Here is an 8,256-nt window from a genome sequence, read left to right as displayed (position 1 = left end):
AAAAAGTAAGCAAGCCACACCCACAAAAAACTAATCAGTTCTTGCCATTTGCAAACTAAATCTATGTATCAGATTTGATTTTGATCTGACGAGCCGTTTTTGAGATATTGAGTACACAGACAGACAGACACACAGACAGACAGACATCGCTGCGACATATGCTCACGTGTGTAAACACGTGAGCAAAAAATACCTCCATGTTCAAAACCAAATATGATTAGTCAACAGCACTGTTCTCTTAGTATGACACAGATACGCTAACATTACCAGGGTTACACTCACTAGGCGAGTATTATTATAATATTGTATCGCATTATTGCGCCACAATCAATTCAAAAATTCCATTGCTAGAATCTTCATGCACGGACATAATTCATACTGATCTGAATGTAATCAGCTGTCCCGTGCTATGCGCGTCGATCGGAGTGATTAAACTCTTCGTAAATGCAAAAAGTCGCTTATGTGTTGTCATAAGGTCTCAAATCCTACTAAATATAAAGGATATAGCAATTGTGGTTACGTATTTATCTACATAAACGTATATTTAAGGTCATAGGTCATCGAATTCACATGACATTTGGTCAAAAAATTTCTAACCTTTAGTTGTCCCGATATACCAAATATCAGACATCCAGCTCTACGGGATTGCTCAGAATTATATATATGCATAATTAATGAGGTACGGTATGAAGCATCATAAGGTCTCCCATCATACCATATATGAAGGGTGTACCACTTGTGGTTACTGAGTTATGGACAAATATGTATAGTTGAGGTCAAAGGTCACCGAGGTCATGTGACATTTTGTCAAAAAATTGTGTTGCTAAGTTATCGCTATATACCAAAAATCAGACCTCTAGCTCTATTGACTCGCTCATAATAAGATATGCGCATAATTAAAGGGGTAAAATATGTGGCGTCATGAGCTGTCCCATAAAACATACATGAAGGGTGTAGCACTTGTGGTTACTAAGTTATGGACAATTATGTATTTTTGAGGTCAAAGGTCACCGAGGTCACGTGACATTTTGAAAAAAAATAGTATTGCTAAGTTATCCCTATATACCAAAAATGAGACCTCTAGCTCTATTGGCTCGCTCAAATAAGATATGTGCATAATTAATGAGGTACAATATGTGGCGTTATAAGCTGTCCCATCATACTATATATGAAGGGTGTAGCACTTGTGGTTACTGAGTTATGGACAAATATATATATTTGAGGTCAAAGGTCACCGAGGTCACGTGACATTTTGTCAAAATATCTGAGATATCTGCGTGAACGGATGGACTCATGGATGGACTCACGGACGTACGGACATGACCTAATCTATAAGCCCCCTGAACTGGACGGAGCCCAAATCATAAGTCTGGCAAGAAGCCTAAAATGGCCTGCCTAGGTATAAATGATCAGGCAATCTATAACAACTTCTGAATGAAAAAAAAAACAGTTTGAAAGTGTTCAGACGAAATGCTTGAAAAAAACTCTAAAACAAATTTGAAAGAAATTGGACTTGCAGTTTTACAGAAAATGATGACCAAAAAGAGGTCAAATGCCCCCAAAAGACAAATATGCAAATTCACCACAATGTGATAAAACTTGACTGAATCATAAGCTGCCAAGAAGTCTAAAATGGCCTGACTAGGAAGAAGTGATGAGGCAATCTATAACAACTTCTGAATGAAAAACAGTTTGACAGTGTTCAGAAAAAAATGCAGGGAAAAAATGATCATTGGTGGCGATGTCTATTTAGAAGTATGTTCCTGTGAAGTTTCCAGTTGGTCTATGGTGTTGTTAGGAAATATATTCTTGTATTACGCCTTACTATAGATACTCTGATAGCATCCATTCTAAGACTAAGCTTTGAGGCACCGCTTCCTATCACTGTTTATTTTACCAACCAGAGATTCCGTCTGCTAAGACAATATGTCTTATCCATCATGTGCCTTTCTCATCACTCATAGACTTTTCCCGCCAAAAGTGCTTTATCTACGAGAACCTCGCCTTCCCTAATCAGAGACTTTTCCACCCTCAACAGAGACACTTCACGTCACTGGACTCTATGCACGGTCTCTCACCCAAGTGTTATGCTTCACTGTGACTGTCCATTATATTAGTATAGAATAAAGTAGTCATTTATAGTGTTAGACGACTTTGTCTCCTTACTCAGACCTGGTCATATTCCACACATAATTTCTGGCGCCAAGACCACGTCTGCGAGACTACCTACTACAGCCTGAAGCATACTTTCAACGATGCCAAGAAACGGAAACTCCTCCGGGTCCTCCGGATCCAGGAAACTGCAGAGCTGGAATACCAAAGAAATGGAAGACACGATCGGATAACATCACTTCTGAAGCAAGCGGAAAACATAACCTCCAGGAACACCCCACAAAAGAAAAAAATGAAGCACTTTCCGAAGTCACCAACAACATCTTGAACAAGCTAGAAATCATCAAGAAATTGAACGACGAAATTTCTTCACACAAAAAAATAACAACGGAAAGCTACAAGTAGAGTTTGAAGAAGCAGACGAATATGAAGATCACATCACTAGTAAGTTGACCTTTAATTTATTGGAAAACATACTGACGAGCCGACTAGTTTCGAATTTATCGTCGACTTTTTCGCTGGCACCAAGTTTCAGATTTGTTCAATTTGTGCAGAAATATGCAAATTTACATGTTTACGGCAATTTTTACCATTTTTGATCAAAAATGTGTTTCTCAAAAAGTACTGGTCAAAAAGCTTTGAAATTTGGTATATAGGTTGCTACAGATGAACTCAATGATATTTATTGGAATTATGATGAAATCTGCGTAATTTTGTATTTTTGGGACAATTTTTGCCATTTTTGGTCAAAACATGTTTTTCTCAAAAAGTACAGGTCTAAAAGCTTCGAAATTCGATATTCAGGTTTCTCACAGAATGGACTAAATGTGATATTTTGAAATTATGATGAAATCTGCAATTTTGTATTTTCGGGGCAATTTTTGCCACTTTTGTTCAAAAATGTCCAAATCTACTCATCTGATAGCTTTGAAATTTCGTACACAGGTTCATCACATTAACTAAATAATATTAATGAAATAATGACGAAATCTACCATTTTTTGCTCACGTGTTCATACACGTGGGCATATGTCGCAGCGATGTCTGTCTGTCTGTCTGTCTGTGTGTCTGTCTGTCTGTCTGTCTGTCTGTCTGTCTGTCTGTCTGTCTGTTGGTCCATTTTCTCAAAAACGGCTGAACGTATTTCAGTCAAATTTGGTAGACATCTTCAGAATTCAAATGGCTAGAACTGAAAAGGTTTTGGTGGGCGTGGCTTGGATATTAATGAAGTTATGAAAGTTTTAATTTTTCTGTTACGCAGCGTATGACAAGTGAAAACAATCGACTGTTTGAGGGCGCTGTGAAATGTGCTTGTCCAGGTTGGCTACAGCTGGATAGCTCTGGTTTCAACCACGGTCCCTCCGTGTTTCAACCTCGTATTGAACATTAAAAATATGATATTTTATTACTCATTCAACTCACTATTCAAGATAAAATATCGTTTAGCAAATTAGCTTTATCCTTGGTAATTGATTGTTTCCCTCGCTGCTCAATCGCCAGAAATGAGTACATACGTTCTTAGCCCTGCGTACGATGCTGTGTGTTCCGCTACAGCTAATAGCCCCGCTCGGCTATTAGCTGTAGCGGAACACACAGCATCGTACGCAGGGCTAATACGTTCTCTACCTAGCCTCATGGCATGGAAGTGCTGATGAATAATAACTTTGGGTCAAAGGTATTGAAGTGTCCAATCAGGTTCGTGCACAGAGTCCAAGGCCATGACCTACTTCATGTACTTCTGCACTGTTTTGATTTTGCTTCGCCAAGAAACGTATTCATCATTGTCCATAGAAGTATGTTTGCTCTCCTTTGAGGTTGTTTGTGAAACAAATTCCGGGATAGGCCTTGGAATGCATACGATCGGCATCGCGGCAGTGCATGTAGCTAGCCCTACGAGTATGGCGAGAGTGTCCGGCTTTGGCTACGCCGCCTCCCACCTCCGGTAGGCGGCGTAGCCCCCGGCGTAGCCAAAGCCGGACACTGTCGCCATACTCGTAGGGCTATGCATGTAGCGTACCATGCTTGTGTAACTGCCGAGCTCAACGTGCATTCACGGTTGATACTCGTGTACAATCATGATGTGTTCAATTCTGATGAAGATTCATAAGTCTTACTTTTGCAGTCTTTTTTCCGTACGATAATCCCGACAATACGTGTTACTGTTAGACGAGGTGGCCATTTTATGATAAGTTAATTTCAATACTGCACAGCTACATAGCGTCACTATCATGTGATCGAGGTACAGCGTTGTTGAACGGGGTACAGAAACTCTGCAGAGGGAGAAACGATCGTTGACATGAACAGTCAATGTACTTCAGCACGTAGTCCGCAGATAGCGGATCGAGAAAATAAACGTGTCCCAGTAAATAACGGAATATTTATGTACATTAACTCGATATTAATCAAATTTCCAGCTCATCGCAAAAAAATGTATTGCAAAGATTAATTTGTCACTGACAAATACTGCACTGTATGGAAAAACAGTCTGTAGAATAGTTCAACTTCAAGTGGTATTACCCGAGACAAACACTTGTGTTGTCAATTTTGATTTCATTTCATAAACTTCATACTTCATCGAGTATCGTGTATTTCAGCCTTTGTGAAGCCATTTTATTGATATTTTCAATTTTTGTCTTGGCTTTGTTGTGGAACATGTTGAACCGTCTCCGTGGACATGTAGGCAAAAGTGTGACGGGGTCGAAGTGATTTGGGTACCTGGGGCCGACCAAAACCAGTGTGAATTACTGGGGTCAAAGCGGACAGCGGCCGGGATGACGTGTTCCCCAAGCGAGCTACCTTCAGAGTCTGTTTCATCGCAAAAAACGTCAACTTTTAAAACCCGTCATTTATTTACTGATGTTATTCTCAGCATCACAAACATATACGCCTCTGCTATGTATCACAGCAAATAGTTATATTTGAGCGCCCCGTAAATGGGATCCTCGTTTTTTTGCGAACCCGGAAGTGTGTCTTGCTCAATGCATTTCCTACCCATAGCGAGGGAAACTGCCCGCGTTCCCATGCTCCCATGCACCCTTTTTCAATGCCAGTGCAACGCCATCTGTGCAAAATTTGTGGTGGTATGCTCCCGTGTGATGGAAAACCTATCTTATTCTAACAATGACGTAGTTGACTTTGGACTTCGATTTCGTAAATGTGATGTCCATGCAGTGAGTTTTGGTTGGCGCGCTTATAATGCAATCTTCGCCCGCCTGCGGTCCGATATCCCGCATTTATTAGCGATATTTATCTGTTTTGACTTGACCAAAGTTGGCAAAACTTGCTATGTACATTAAAGATACTATGATACAAGATTATTGAAAGTCATTTGACATTTTTTTCAGCCAATTCCCAATATGCATATTTAATGAACCTTCCAAATTAGGGATATATACTGGCATTTACTTGATAAATTTGGCGAAACATGCTGTGTACATTGATCATTATACCAGGTTATAACAGTATTGAAAGTCATTTTGCATTTTCATGTCAGCTAATTCATAATTTGCATAAATAGCTAACAAGCTTTCACGGTTTGGCATATAGAGCTTGAAGGACTTGACCAAAGGTAATTACACATGCTATATTGTGATACAATGACAGTACTCAAAGAAATTAATTATTTTTATTTCAGCTAATTACATATTTGAATACTTAATGACCTTTAGAATTGATCTGTGGTGAAATTCATTGTGTTGATCATAACACTTTAAATGTAGCAAAGCATGTAGCAAAGGTTCAAACTTGCACATAAATGCAATATATAATGAAACACGTGAGCATTTTCAGTTCATATCTGGTCTATTTTGGGGGCAATTTTTGCCATTTTTGGTTCAAAAATGTGTTTCTCAAAAAGTACTGGTCTAATAGCTTTGAAATTCTCTATTCACGTTTCTTACAGATGAACAAAATGTGATAATTTGAAATTATGATGAAATCTACAATTTTGTATATTTGGGGCAAGTTTTGCCATTTTTGGTGAAACAATTAGTTTCTCAAAAACTGCAAGTCAATAGCTTTGATATTTGGTATACAGTTTCCTAGGAATGATTGTTATAGGCCTATATGATATATTGAAATTATGGTGAAATCTGCAATTTTTATTTTTGGTGCAATTTTTGCCATTTTTGGTCAGAAAATTTTATTCTCAAAAAACTACTCGTCAGATTGCTTTGCTTGACATGTTAGAGATGATCCGATGTGATATATTCAAATTATGATGAAATCTTCAAATGTGTATTTTTACAGCTATTTTAGCCATTTTTTCTGGCCATTGAAATGAGCTATCGAAGATTTCCACCTTCTTCATCAACATGTGTCAAAAATATAGCTATTCTCTACATAAAGACAGCGGAGCTATATCGGCCCTTAGATCGCTTGTTTCAGTATAAAAACTCTTCCGAAGGACAGCATGCGTGATTGCTATAAAGTTTGCCATTCATATTCCTAGAAATGTTTGCTCTCGCGTTTTGTCAACTATAATAACACTGCCCCAATTTACTCATTATACACACGTATTTGGTGCCTTAGCTCAATGCAGATTTTTGTGGGGTCAAAAGCATCATTTCGTAAAACAATTGTTCCTCTTGGTTCAAATTGCAGCACCCTATGTGTACTCCCATTAAATATGTAGAATTGTAAAGATGATGTGAATATTGTATCATTTGACATTTCTCTGTCCACTCTTTAATTACAGCCCCGAACCACGTATAAGAACAATTAATTACAGATGAGCAACTTTTTGAAAGTTAAATTTATATTACACATCAAAAGTCCACACCACTTGAGGGAGCCTTCAGTAATATCACCAAAATAATGACAAAATGAGCGACGTTGTCCCTGTAATGTTCTTGCATTGCAACTTTGACAGGCCTTTGTGCAAAACTCACACCAAATTAATACTTCCGAATACCGTCAGTAGTGCTATAGTAGCTTCGGCGCTATTTTATATTAGCTGGCATCATCCTAATAGCTAGCGACAGTTGGAGCTCGATCTCGCTAAGCTAGTTCAGTGCCCTAAATGTTGCGGAGTATCACTTTAAAAATAGATTTTCTTCTATGTATAATTACAAAGAATGTTTGTCTTTCAGTTTCTAATGTTATAGTTTTTGTTGAGTATGAAAGATGCCTTTGTTCTTGACAGTGGATAATGAACACGATACGAACTAATTTGGGATAATTTGATAGTGAAGTAATGCCGATTAAATCTGCTAATGTAATCTCATCTGCTTTTCTTTTTAAGTCATACACTTGTTTTTATGAGTAATTTGTAACATTGCAACATTCAGCTGTATGACACCTAACACGTTTGATAAATTTGAAAAATATGGCGATCAAATTATCCCAAAGTAGTTCAAATCGTGTTAATGATAACAACAACGTAATCACGAAAATACCCCTAAGGATATTCTAAGACGTGTCGCCACTCATCATTCTGGTGACACCCTCCGTTTAAGGTATACTGTCACCTGTTCCAATTTTGCCACAGTTACCACGGAAAGAGAAAATCGAACCAATCAAAGATTTTAAGCGGGTGGCCGCTTTTTAAAAGCGCCCCAACATGGGCATTTTGAATACCAAGGAACGCCCCGGCCTTTTGACTATATATGGGCATATTAAGATTACAGGTGACCGTATACCTTTAATAGCCTTAATAAAATTTGCTCTACACAATCCTTGCATGGTTTTGATGTAAGGTGTACTTAGCATAACGAGATTATTGAGAGATTTGGGGAATATTTTTGTCACTTCAATGACATTTAGCTCGTTATCATTATGAGAAGGCAATGGCCGCATACTTTAGAATATAAACCATATTATATTGAACGGAAAATGTTTGTCTCCTGTCCATTCTTTGCACTTCCTGCACTCATTCCTGTATAGTAGGTTAAATCGCATTGATAACTACAACATGATTGGAACTAATTTGGGATAATTGGATGGTGAAGTAATGCCGATTTAATCTACAAATGTAATCTCATCTGCTTTTCTTTTTACATTACACACTTGTTTTTATGAGTAATTTTTATAATTGCAACATTCAACTATCTTGCACCTAACACTTATGAGAATTTTAAAAATATAAAAATCCAATTTTCCAAAATCAGTTCCAATCGTGTTCTATACAGATTATAGCCAATTAACA

This window comes from Ptychodera flava (assembly GCF_041260155.1).
Source record: "Ptychodera flava strain L36383 chromosome 3 unlocalized genomic scaffold, AS_Pfla_20210202 Scaffold_26__1_contigs__length_13983176_pilon, whole genome shotgun sequence".
NCBI classification, from domain to species: domain Eukaryota; kingdom Metazoa; phylum Hemichordata; class Enteropneusta; family Ptychoderidae; genus Ptychodera; species Ptychodera flava.
This window is presented reverse-complemented; position numbering follows the sequence as displayed.